The sequence below is a fragment of the Podarcis cretensis genome (assembly GCF_951804945.1).
Source record: "Podarcis cretensis genome assembly, chromosome: 10".
Classification (NCBI taxonomy): domain Eukaryota; kingdom Metazoa; phylum Chordata; class Lepidosauria; order Squamata; family Lacertidae; genus Podarcis; species Podarcis cretensis.
The window spans coordinates 54,456,293-54,470,000 of record NC_137179.1 but is presented as its reverse complement, the minus strand read 5'-3'; the positions used below and the strand labels follow the sequence as shown (position 1 = coordinate 54,470,000).

General features: G+C 41.4%; 1 protein-coding gene across 8 annotated transcripts in view; it reads right to left on the bottom strand.

Annotated features, from left to right (window-relative positions):
- FOXP2 (forkhead box P2) overlaps positions 1 to 13,708 on the bottom strand; it is a 315,106-nt gene that overhangs the window by 196,758 nt on the left and 104,640 nt on the right. The gene's annotated exons all lie outside the window — the stretch shown is intronic.

Genomic DNA, 13,708 nt, shown 5'->3' with positions numbered 1-13,708 from the left:
AGGGAACAGATTTATCCTCAAAATATTTTCGAGTACTCACATACATAGCTCTATTATTCAGTTTTGACCTGTGCCTTTGACAGGTGGGCCATATATATATATACACACACAAAGAGACTGGAACAGTAAGAACTCTCTCCAACCATATAGATAACCTAGAGTAAAAAGCTGCCACTGCTTGGGATATTTCACTCCAGGGTGCACAGAAACACCCGCTGGCAGTGACAGGTATTATGTCACAGCCTGTTTTCTTCCAAACAAAAGATGACAGGCAATGCAAACTGTTTTCAAATGACAACTTCCCATCAAAGTCCTGCTCTAATTCTGAACCCTTTCTGCCCTTTTGCCTCCAGAAACAATTATGCAAAAGAACATATAACAGGTCAAGATCCTCCTCCCCCCCCTTCCCCTCACACTCTGTATGATCACAGTTGTAATCCTCTGGACAACTGTCAGCTTTTGCAACAGTTGGATGCCATCTCTAGTTCAGCAGGATCTAGAAGCAAGGCTTCTGGTCAGCAGCCAAAGACAGCAGCCTGTTATTGATTCTGAAATCTTCAGAAGGAACAGTGACCACTGAGCATAAGATGCTCAGGCAGTGTGTAAACTCCATGTTAGTCCTACTGCATTTAAGGAATGGTGAATTTATTAGGAAGGCATACATTATACTAACATCTGGAAGAAGAAAAATATCTCACAAAGAAACAGAAAGGGAAGTATAAGGGAGAAGATGTTTCAAAGGTGAAGCAACAGTACACTTACATCACAATGCTCGTAATTAACCCACTTTTTAAATAATTGCAGAACTCACAGAACTTGGAAAATGGAAGAAAAGAACACCACAACATACATAAATTCATACTAATCACCATTTTACCCTTGATTTAAGAATCACTAAATTTAACCTTTGTGTGAATGTATTATTTAATTAACATTTAAAAAAATACACTGCTCTAATTTAAAGCAGTACCAACCAATAGACAGAAAACAATGTATTCATCAATAAGGTAGCCATTAGTTTCAAAGGGGGTAAATATCAGTTTTTTATATGTAGATCAACAGGATTAAGTATATCAAAATTATTGTAGGTTTATTCATGCACAAGATGCAAGAAGTCTATGTTTGTGCGTTATCACTTTGTTAATTTGCGTTAAAGGATGTGATGTCTGAATTAGGCAAACCATGGTTTGTGATTATCCAGCAAAACAAAATCAGAAACCCTGGTTTGATGTGGGTTTATAAACCATAATTTGTGCTATTGTCTGGCTTGATGTCTAAATGGACAAAGCATCACCAGGGCTTTTTTTCAGCTAGAGCTCACCAGAGCTCAGCTCCAGCACCTCTCAGGTAGGCTCCATTGCAATTCTGAGAGAAGAAGGGAGAAGTTCGTGGTGAGTTCCGGCACCCCTTTTCCTAGAAAAATAGCATGGAGCATCACCATGGCAGCAGCTCCATCTCCAGGGGCTTTTGAACCATGGAAAAGGAAATGGTGAGCCGATGAAGAATTTAAACAGGTAAGCAACTTTGGTACTCAGACCACAGCTGGAGTTCAGAATTATAGATAATGGAACACAAGGGTTTGGCATTAAGGTCTGCCTTGAGTAACCTTATATGACAAGCCCCACAAGGAAATGGCCATGTATGGAACTGTTTGGGTCTTAGGGGATTCCCCAGGAGCACATAAGCTATTGTGGTATTCCTGTGGAAGGCAGGGCTTATCTTGGTCTCCAGCTTCCTTCCCTCAATGTTAGGCCTGCTGCTGGGAACTAGGTTGCTCACTGGTTGACAGGGTTGGAAATGAATTTTGCTCATACTTGTGTGACCCATGGTGTAACATATTCAACTTTCCCTCAGCAAGAGTTGGTTACACTGTTATGCATTCATTTTCTACTTTTGTCACAATTTCTGTGGGATAATTGCTCATATAGGAAAGACCCCCTTTTATGGGTGGTGTGGTAGTCTCCTGCCTGGCTCTGGGGGCCTGACCTTTCACAGCTCAACCCAGGTTGCCAAGTGGAACCCAGATTCTTGGTCTGCACCACATTGGGAACCACTATGCCAGCAATTTGCAGGTGGTGGTTCCTGAAGATGAGTTGGCGTCATGTCCATTGGACAAGAGCCAAGCTCTCCAAAAGCCAATTTTTATCCTTTGCCTAGCCACCCCCACGTACCTGCTGTACTGGTAACTTATGGCCTCTCTGTACCCATACCTGATTTCTAGGGGTTTTTTGTTCTGCTCCTGGGGGAGGGTCACTTTGTGCATGACACACAATGCTAGTCACTATTTTCACTGTACTCATGATTATTTGAATCCAATCCAACATATAAGAATTTCAGGATATTTAAATTATGTATCTGAGAAGTCATGATGATTTACAACAACAACAACAACAACAACAACAACAATAATATTTTTTTATTTATACCCCGCCCTCCCCAGCCAAGGCCGGGCTCAGAGCGGCTTACAAACAATAATAAAAACAAGAAGAATGATTACAACTTAAAAACAGAAATAAAATACAACATTAAAATAATGGAACATTAAAATATTAAAATGTAGCCTCATCGCAGGAGGAGAAGGAAAAGAAAAAGAGAGAGAGAGAGAGGGAGGGAATCAAACTGGCTCCAAGCCAAAGGCCAGGCGGAACAACTCTGTCTTACAGGCCCTGCGGAAAGAAATCAGATCCTGCAGGGCCCTGGTCTCATGAGGCAGAGCGTTCCACCAGGCCGGAGCCAGAGTTGAAAAGGCCCTGGCTCTGGTTGAAGCTAATCTAACTTCCTTAGGGCCCGGGACCACTAGGGTGTTTCTATTTATGGACCTTGAGGCTCTCCATGGGGCATACCGGGAGAGGAGGTCCCGTAGGTACGAGGGTCCTAGGCCGTGAAGGGCTTTAAAGGTCAAAAGCAGCACCTTAAATCTGACCCTGTACTCCACCGGGAGCCAGTGCAGCTTGAAAAGCACTGGGTGAATATGCTCCCATGGCAGAGACCCCGTGAGGAGCCGCGCTGCAGCATTCTGTACCCGCTGGAGTTTCTGGGACAGCTTCAAGGGCAGCCCCGCATAGAGCGAATTACAGTAGTCAAGCCTGGAGATGACCGTCGCATGGATCACTGTGGCCAAGTCGGGGCGGGAAAGGTAAGGGACCAACTGCTTGATGCGGCAAAGGTGGAAAAATGTTGCCTTGGCTGTTGCTGTAACCTGCACCTCCATGGAAAGGGAGGCGTCAAGGATTACACCCAAACTCTTAACGGAAGGCAATGGCACTAATTGGGCCCCCGCAAGAGAAGGGAGCTGGTCCCTCATCCCCATGCCATCCCGACCTAGCCATAGGACCTCTGTCTTCGAAGGATTTAGTTTCAATCGGCTCCCATGAAACCATCCAGCCACAGCTTCCAAGCATCTGGTCAGTGTGTTCGGGGTCAAGTCGGTGTGGCCATCCATCAGCAGATAGAGCTGAGTGTCATCAGCATATTGGTGACAGCCCAGCCCAAAGTTCCGGATAATCTGGGCAAGGGGGCGCATAAAGATGTTAAAAAGCATCGGGGAGAGAATTGCGCCCTGCGGCACTCCACACACCAAGGAGTGGCGCGACGACATTTCCCTCCCTAGTGCCACCCTCTGTCCCCGACCAGAGATAAAAGAGCACAGCCAGTTACGGGCTAAGCCCTGTATCCCCACGTCTGCGAGGCAGTGGTCCAGAAGACAAGACAAGACAAGCATGGCATTGCTGTTCTCCCATGTCCTCTTGAAGTTCTCTCATTTGTCTACAGCTTGGTGGCATTTTACAGGATAAATAACTACCTGACGTTTCTGAGCTTCCAGCTTCAGAACCTGCTGCAAGCCGGAGCTCTGACCCAACAACAGCTGCAGTAACTAGCCCCCCTCCCCTTAGTTCTCCCATGTCCATTGGTTCTAGAGTCAGCCATGATGAGGAAAGGGAAGCTTGATGGAAGTTTCACTCATTTCCTAAAAGTTTGTAATGCCAGATCAGGTGTGATGTTAAAAATGTTCATGTTTCAAATTCAGAAGCAAATTAGGATTTTTCCAAGACTTTGTGTAAGGGCTAAAATGAGACAAGTCTCAGCTATGATCAGATGGGCACAAGACTTAGGTCATGACATTATGTTTGCTGACTGGGAGCAGTTATGGACCACAGGTATTAAATTTACGGCATGCAATGCCTTAAGAGAAAACATTATGAAAATGATTTATAGGTGGTACATGACTCCAGTCAAGCTTGCGAAGATTTATCATTTGCCCAATAATAAATGTTGGAAATGTAAAGAGACTGAAGGTACCTTCTTCCACCTTTGGTGGACCTGCCCAAAGATTAAGGCCTTCTGGGAAATGATCTATAATGAGATTAAGAAAGTACTTAAATGCACCTTTCATAAAAAACCAGAGGCATTTCTCTTGGGTATGGTCGGCCGGTTGGTGCCGAGGAAGGATAAAAACTTTTTTCTGTACGCTACTACGGCAGCAAGGATTCTTCTAGCAAAGTATTGGAAGACACAAGAGCTACCCACGCTGGAGGAATGGCAGGTGAAAGTGATTGACTTCATGGGATTGGCAGAAATGACCGGCAGAATCCGTGACCAAGAGAAAGAGACTGTGGAAGAAGACTGGAAGAAGTTTAAAATATATCTTAAGAGCTACTATAAAATTGAGGAGTGCTAAAATGCTAAGGGAGAGGAAGACGTAGAATTACAGCGGTAAATTTTGTTTGATTTAGGGTGAAATTGAAAAGGAGAATGAATTTAAATTTAATTGGTTAAAAGGGTTGTTGAATAATTGTTAAAAACAAAAAAGGATGCAAAAAGGGGAAGGTATGGGGAAGTCCGAGAAAAGAGGCTTATGAAAATAAGGTTAAGAAATTATGAATTTATGTGTTTGTTTGTATGTTGTTTTTGTTGTGTTTTTTTAAAAATTGGAAAACTAATAAAAAATTTATTAAAAAATAAAATAAAATGAGACAAGTCTCAAGTGAGTCTTACTCTAGAATTCCCTACCCCTACTGAATACAGTGGGACGTGGGTGGCGCTGTGGGTCAAACCACAGAGCCCAGGACTTGCCAATCAGAAGGTCAGCGGTTTGAATCCCCGCGACGAGGTGAGCTCCCGTTGCCCGGTCCCTGCTCCTGCCAACCTAGCAGTTCGAAAGCACGGCAAAGTGCAAGTAGATAAATAGGTACCGCTCCGGCAGGAAGGTAGATGGCACTTCCGTGCACTGCTCTGGTTCGCCAGAAGCAGCTTAGTCATGCTGGCCACATGACCCAGAAGCTGTACGCTGGCTCCCTCAGCCAATAAAGCGAGATGAGCACTGCAACCCCAGAGTCGGTCACGACTGGACCTAATGATCAGGGGTCCCTTTACCTTTACCTTATTGAATAGAGTGAGTTTCTCCATTTGATCTTTTTCAATGCACAGTTAATAGAAGAAAGGAAACAAAAATATTTTTTAATTGTGCACATTGAAATAGAATATTAAAAAACCTATTTCACAATATTATACAACAGTTGTTCAGGCAACAGTACGCTGTAGTACTTTGATTTCTATAGCAACATTTGTAGCTCAGACTTCTCTCTTCGACATAAAACTTTTTTCATGCTGATTCAGGACTGTAGAATATATGCATGTGGCATATACTGTCTGGTGAAAACACTGTCTTTCCACACACAAGGATGAACAAACAAATACAGCCAAAATGGTCTCAAAAAAAAAGTTGGTCCCTTACCTCTCTCACCCTGACCTCACCACTGTGATCCATGTGATGGTCACCTCCAGGCTTGACTACTGTAACTCACTCTACATGGGGTGCCCTTGAAACTGACCCAGGAACTCCAGTGGGTGCAGAATGCTGCAGCAAGACTCCTTACGGGGTCCTTGCAACGGGATCACATTCACCTAGTGCTATACCAGCTGCACTGACTCCCGGTGGATTACAGGATCAGGTTTAAGGTGCTGAGTTTTAACCTTCAAAGCTCTATACGGCCTAGGACCCTCGGACCTACGGGACCGTCTCCTCTGATATGCCCCACGGAGGACCTTACGGTCTGCAAACAACAACATTCTAAAGACTCCGGGCCCCAGGGAAATTAGACTGGCCTCAACCAGAGCCAGGGCCTTTTCAACCGTGGCTCCGGCCTGGTGGAATGCTCTCCCACAAGAGACTAGGGCCCTGCGGGATTTGACATCTTTCCACAGGGCCTGCAAGACGGAGCTGTTCCGCCAGGCCTTTGGCCAGGGGGCAGTCTGACCTATTTTCCTTTGTATAAGAACAAGCATAAAGGAGGCCTCCCAGCCTGTTCACAGGTCCTTATATGATCAGTGAAAGCAGCTGGTCCTGGCCAAGTATTAACCGCTCTCAATCTTAACCTGATAACTGCCATTTGTCCAGATTTTAATTTGTCTAAATTATTTTAAAGATGTATTTTAATTAATTGATGCCTGTTTTTATGTATATTGTGTTGTTTGTATGATGTTAGCCCCTTGAGCCCGGCTGGGGAGGGCAGGGTACAAATAAAATTATTTATTATTATTATTACCACATTAATGCAGAGCATTCCACAAACAGGAGGCCAAAATTGAAAAGGCCTGTTCTCTTTATGCCACCCTCCAAATCATCCTTGGAGAAGATATGCAAACTATTAGCATAACTTTAAGGACTATAAAATTAGCTATCTCAATGCTGAATACTGGGACATTTAAAAGTATGTATGCCACCCTTAAAAAGCAATGCTGTTTGTCACAATGGGTGTAGCCAAGGGGGGCAGGGGGGCAGCTGTCCCCCTTAAATCAATAAAAATCAATAAAAACACATAGCTAACTCAGGTTCGCCCCCCTTTAAGGAAAGGCCTGCCCCCCCCCCAACAAGTATCCTGGCTACGTCCATGATACTGGCCCAAAGCAAAGGCTCCCATGCGTATTTTCTAATATCCACAATGCAAGTTAATATTATAGCAAGTTAAGATCACTTCAGGGGAAGGCAATTACATGTCACAATATCTAGACACCCACCCAAAGCAACTGAGCCACTACAGTTGCCCATTTGCCTTAAATGTACTTAGAAGGGGAAGGGTTATTGGGTTGTTGTCATTTTTATTTTGATTATGTATTTTCTGGTTTTATATTTTGATTTTATTCTGTGAACTACCCTGAGACCTCCGGCTATAGGGCTATATATAAATTCAAATTAACAACAACAAATAATAATAATTTAGGAAGTTCCAAACTGGCTTTTTCCAGCTTTATTAGGGGAATGGTGGGGAGAGTGCTTCATATATAATGGAACTGGGCCAGAGCAAACCTGTGTTTAATGATAATGTAGATAAACAGCCTAACTTTTTTTAGCAGGTCCAAGTTTTTAATTCCTGAGTACAGCACACAAGCTTTTAATAGTGTACACAGATTTAATCCCCATTTGTTCCTTCATAACAAATGCAGGTATCAACTAAGAAATAATCCAACACCTACTTCCTACTGTTTTGAAGGGAAAAGTTGAAGCTACTGTGCACCTTTTTTTAAGAACTGCAACAAGATACACATAGTTTGTCCTCTGAAACTGGACCCCAAGTCAGCCTGAGTTACATATGAGACACACACACACACACACACACACACACACACACAGAGAGAGAGAGAGAGAGAGAGAGAGAGAGACAGACAGACAGACAGACAGACAGACACAGAGAGAGAAACTCAGGCTATTATCTATTCATATTTAAGCAATGTTAAATTCCATTAATTTCTATGGGTGACTTTTAAACAGATATCCTCTACTGTTAAATAAATTGTATTCAATAACATTTACCTTTGATTGGATTGTGCATTGGGTCCCTCACCCACCCACCAAAATTGAAAAAACCCCACGTAAAAACACATAGCCACACCAGTTATGTAAAAGTACGCAAGAAAACTAAATTCAAACGAATGTTCTTCCATCTGCTGGCAAATGAAACATTCCCTAAGGCTGTGTTATACAAGTGTGTGCAATCTTGTCGTAAAATCAGATATCAAGGTAAATAGCCCAGGTTTGTGCTGCCTGGGTAAACAATTGCATTTATCTCCCAATAAATAAATGCCTAAAACCCCGACAGTTCAATGCCCCCCAAAACAAATGATTTGAGCTCCCTCTGCAGGTTCTGCATTTTAAAGTAACTAAGGAACAGTTCCTGGGGAAGGGAGGGGTATATAAATTTAGCACGATCGTGATGATATGCAGAAACAGAAATGTTTTGACAGGATTTGGCAACAGAATAGTTGACACAGTTATTACTATTGTTCTAAAAACTAGAAATTCTGGCCAAACATAAGCAGGTGTCTTTAATTTAATTCACTAGAGTGGCACCTGTTTACAAAGACTTTGAATAAGCATAGTAAGTTTATCTTCTTTTTGTAACTGCAAGCAATTTGATGACCAATAATGGAAAAACGGATGCAAGAAGGATTATATTATCTTTAACACTCATAACAGATTGTGAAAGACAAACAATGACCTATTAATTTAAATTTATATGCTCCTACATGCAGATATATGTTGATGTGGTTGTATGGAGTATCCAAAACATTTATCTTATGCACACAGAATCTTGCCCAGCCACCAGACTCATTCACCCAAACATACATCCCTCACTGGAAGCAGAGGGTAAATGCACTTGATCATTAACCAAGCAATAACTTATCATTGCATACATGTAACATCAAAGAAACCAGACTCTTGTAATGTCATTTCAAGCAGTAAGAATCTTTATCATGGTTCCTTAGATTTCTGACTGGGTGTAAACATGCAAAAAAAAAAAAAAAAAATCCTCATCATTTAGAGCACTGAAAATCTTTATTGAAATCGAGGTGCAAACTCTGTGCATTATTATGGATACATTTCAAAAGTAATATCCAGGAAACACTCTTTTTCATAAAGCAAGTTATACATATTGTGTCTATCTACAACAGTCATATACAGAAGATGAACACAACCCATAATGGTTTACTTTAGAAGGGAGAAAGGAAATCATGTACAAAATGGATATCAGAAAGACTTCAGTTTATAATCCTTATAGACACAATCCAATTACTTTTCTAATATAGATTCTTGAAATGAAGCAGCACACAATGCACAGACACCCATCCTAGACTGATGCCCAATAGCTACCAACATGAGGAGTTATTCCCCGACTCTGATGTTTGTATGTTAACTTGTCAGCCCGGAGCAAAAAGAATCAGAGGAACAAAAAGTGCTGGTACTATTAATTGTTTATTCTAGGGGTGGATAAACTATGGTTTATTCATTTGCTCACACAGCATGAGTGAAAAAATTATCTGCACACAGCTTTTTCGCTTATGGCATGATTCTGTCCATGCCATAGAAACATGGGGAAGAAGTCCACCACCACCCAAAATAACCTCTTTGCCTTGGTCACATTGCCAGTTACTCCAAAAGCATTGGTAAATATTCTGTTATTGCTGGCACCTTGATTTTCTGTAGGGCTCAAATTCTCTTATAGAAAGAAACCCCAACATCTAATTCCTGGGTAGCACAACCAAATTATTCAAGCATTGGTGGTCAGATGGCGGAAAAGAAAAGCAAGTAACTGTGCCAAAATGAAAAAGAAAAGCTGTAATTGTTTTAAATGAATCTGGAGATCACATGATATGTAAAATGGAGATGGAAGAAAATATACTCTGGCCAAAAAAGCTAGTTTGTTTAAGCAAACGCATGGGTGGAAATATCAGCCGGGATCACCAAAACTTACACTGTCCTAACAATTCCTTTGTATCAAGTAATTTCAAAGGGTTTTCGAAACAACCAGATGTTTTTGTCACTTATTGTAGATGTAGCCAGCAATATGGTTCACTTAGACATCAGGAACTGACTTATCAGGTAAAGAGAGAATTAAGTTTGGCTATATGCGAAGTTCCACCTTTTTATACAAATGGTAATGGGCATGTACACTTCTGGCAACATCAACTAACGAACGGGCTACCTGTCCTCAAAGAGGCCGGAAAAAGAAAAAACTTATGGTGCAGAGGAAAAGCAAAGCACAAAAACTGTTGCCCAATAACAGGATAAACATTTCATACAGAGAGTAACCGTTAGTTAGAACCGCAACACTTGACAGGGCTTGATTAATGGGAAAAGATGCAACAAGCCCTGGTATGGCTGTTGCAGACAGAAGTCAAACATATCTTCACAGAAAAAGGCCTGTTTGCAAAATGGAGAAAAACTGAGTCAGCCAGGTTCAATTGTCCAAACCTCAAAAACTGATGCCAATATTAGATCGTTTTTGTCACACACTGATGAAGAGCTCAGCTAGAACCTCTCTGTGACTCCTATTCTCCAGTTTTTGGTTGTTGTTGTTGTTGTTGGTTGGTTGGTTTTTGCTGCTGCAGGGATAGTCCTTCTGTTTACTGTTGTAGTACTGTATTAAAAAAAATAAAAAAATTCTGACCCTATACATGCTAGTAATAGCTTGCAGAGAACAGTGTGAAATGATTCATTGAAACATTTGGACCTTCATTAAGGAAAGAGTTCATAGAACCTTCTGCCACCACGCTACCAGGCCTTCCAGAATATATTGATGCAGTATTGCATATTATGTTTCATGTGTTTGAATACAACAGACTTTTTTTATTTAAAAAATTCCTTCTCCATTACTATTGTGATGCAACAAGCTAATGGAAATGTCTATGAATCTTCCACAATGCCATACACAACTCTACTCTGTCCTTTCCCTAACACATCATATTATCCACTGAGTGCTGGTGCAAAAGGGGTACAGATGGGAATTTGACCATCATAGCAGGCCATAACATAATTTTCAGCCATGCCATAGCTGACAGCTTTACACAATTAATGCCATGGAAAAGTTTTGTAGTTCAGGTACTGAAACATCTGAATGGTTGAGTTGTGACTTCGTGCTTCATAGTGAATTGGAGACTTAATAGTCACTTCTCCGTACAGTAGAAACTGAAATGCCAGTGACCACCCCCCTTTTTTTAGATACTGTGATACCTTGGTTTTCAAATAGAATGCGTTCCAGGAGTCCATTCAACTCCTGGAACCAGAGTGCTGCTCCTGCAGCCAATCGGAAGCCGTGCGGGACGTTCAGCTTTCAAAAATTGTTCCGTTCAGGAGCCAATTTGTTCGGGAGCCAAGGCATTCAGCTTCCAAGGTACGACTATACTATTTTGACAACTGGTTCAAATATTGCAAGCCCTCAGGATGTCAAATTAGTCATTTAATGGAAACTGTACTCTGTATAAAACTGTTATCAAATAACCTAAACACACACAAAAAAGCGTGAACAACTAACACAAATCAGCCCTACAACCAAACACTACTAAGCTCTATTCTCACCACTTTACTCCATGCCTTCAGCTAATGAGTAGAGCTGCTGGCTGTACCATTCTGTACATGGTTTTACCCCGAACTGCATGCTGTGTGAAATATGTAAAAGGGCTCTGCGCAAGTCCATATGTACGGGCACAGGACCTATATATGCAACCAAAGTACAAAGGGCCTATACATGCAACCAGGGCTCTCAACTGCTACAGTTATACATATTCAGAGCTCTTTCTCACATTCTGCTTGACTCTTGGAGTGGGGAATGAGCAAGCACTACCTGCTGCCCTCCATGATTTAGCACATTTAGTGGCATGGGAGAAGAGAGAATTAGATTCCTGAAATTCCTTAGTTCAAATATGCAGATTCCTTTACATTATATATTTAAATAGGGGAATATCTTGCCTGGGACCAACATTAATGTCACAGAACTGTGGCAAGCTTTCTCCAGAACTCTTCATCACACAAGATGTTATGAAAAGCAGGGGATGAGGGGAACGAGAAACAACATAAAACCAACTAAGTATACAATTTAGGCTACAAGCCATGAGGTCAGCTTGTAGACTCAGTTTCAAGATGGAGATTTCAGTCTGAATAAATCCCTCCCAGGTGCTGTAGATATCTGGTTACACAACTAGGTTCCTGCAATGAAGAAGCAGTGACTGCTCCATATCTCTGAGAAATTCAAAGTCTGGCTTTGCAACCTAGTTCTGTCCCAAAGTGTGAAAAGAAGCACACGATTTATTGGGTAGGCAGAAAGCAGAAATAAAAAGAAACATCACAGTCTTCAATTTAGCAAAGCCAGGAACTGGCTTTTTGAATGGGTCTCTCGGCAAAGCAAGTCAACTGAAACCAAACAGTGCAGTGTTCCTTAATGACGGAAGGAAATGCAACCCACAAAATGCAAGTCTATTCTCATGTGATCAAAATCACCACTCTCTGGCTGTAGATTTTGCACCAATTTGCTGGAGTCAGTACTTCTCAAGGCACACAAAAATGGGGAAGATAGCTTGTTTGTCCATAAGGGGGGAAAAATTGAGTTGGACCAACCAAAATGTGACCAACGTATGGCCCTGATGCAGTAGTCTTTTTTTACTGCTATTCTTTTTGTCTTCTTCACCTCCTGCTTTAAATAGCATCTTGCCTGATGAAGAATTCTGGAGAACCCAAGTGCCTTTTGCCCTTTTGTGACATTCTGGTTGGCCCCAATAAATATACCATCCAACTGTGGATTTGGGAGGGTTTTCTTCCTTCTCTCTCTCTCTCTCTCTCTCTCTCTCTCTCTCTCTCTCGGAACAACACAGCAACCTTTGTTTTTTATGCACCCTGAATAACACAAATATGTGTATTACATAACCTTAATTTTTAGGAGACTGAAATCTCTCCCCTCCATCATCTATTATAAAATGTTGTCAGGCAGAAACACCCTACTAAGAAAGAAATACTAAACTCACAAACCTGTCAAAGTCATTCATATGAGAAACAATGAATTTATTCAAGGGATTACCATATTACCCAAACTGCATATTTCAAGTCAAACTAAGGCTGAAATGCTCCATGCCATTTACACCCGCCACCATGAATTCATATAACCCATAGTCATGCAACACACACATATACATACATATAAACACACAAAGATTTTTTGAAATTACGCAACAGCGTGTAATTTCCCTCCTCAAGCTATAGAACCTCAACACCCTAAAGCAGCATACATATTGCTTTGGAGACAGTGTCTCATTCACCCTCACAACAGCTCTATGAAGTAGACATTCAGTGTTCCTGTTTCACAGATATGGAACTGAGGCTGAAAGATAGCAGCTTGCCCAAGGCCATCCAAGAAATCCTACTGAACCACACTGGCTGTTTTAAAAATGAAAAATCTATTTAAAAATCAACACACACCTCAATACAGCAAACTTCATTTAAAAATCAAAACCAGAACTAATTCAAAACTCTCACTAAAATTAATTCAGGCCATGCACCCCAAAGCAGCAAACCAATTTCTACAAAGATCATCCAGCTAACCTGAATATATGTTACCAAAGCAGCACTTAATTTCTGCAAACAAAATGTAAAGTATTGTACCAAAAGCAAAACAAAAAGGTAAAGAGCAAACAGTACAAATGGTTACTTTTTTCTCCCTTGTCTCAGGGGAGCAAGGTGGTGCCACCTTCATTGTGCTAGCCACCCCTTTTGGGCAAAGGGATATGTCTATTGCATTATTATTATTAATTCAGTTTATTCATCACTTTGTACCGAAGTCTCTAGGTAGCTTACAATAAAAACAACCAATACACTTTTGATAACAATCAATTAAATATAGTAAGATAAAAACAAGGTTCAGATGAGCTGCTAAAAAAGAGCAGC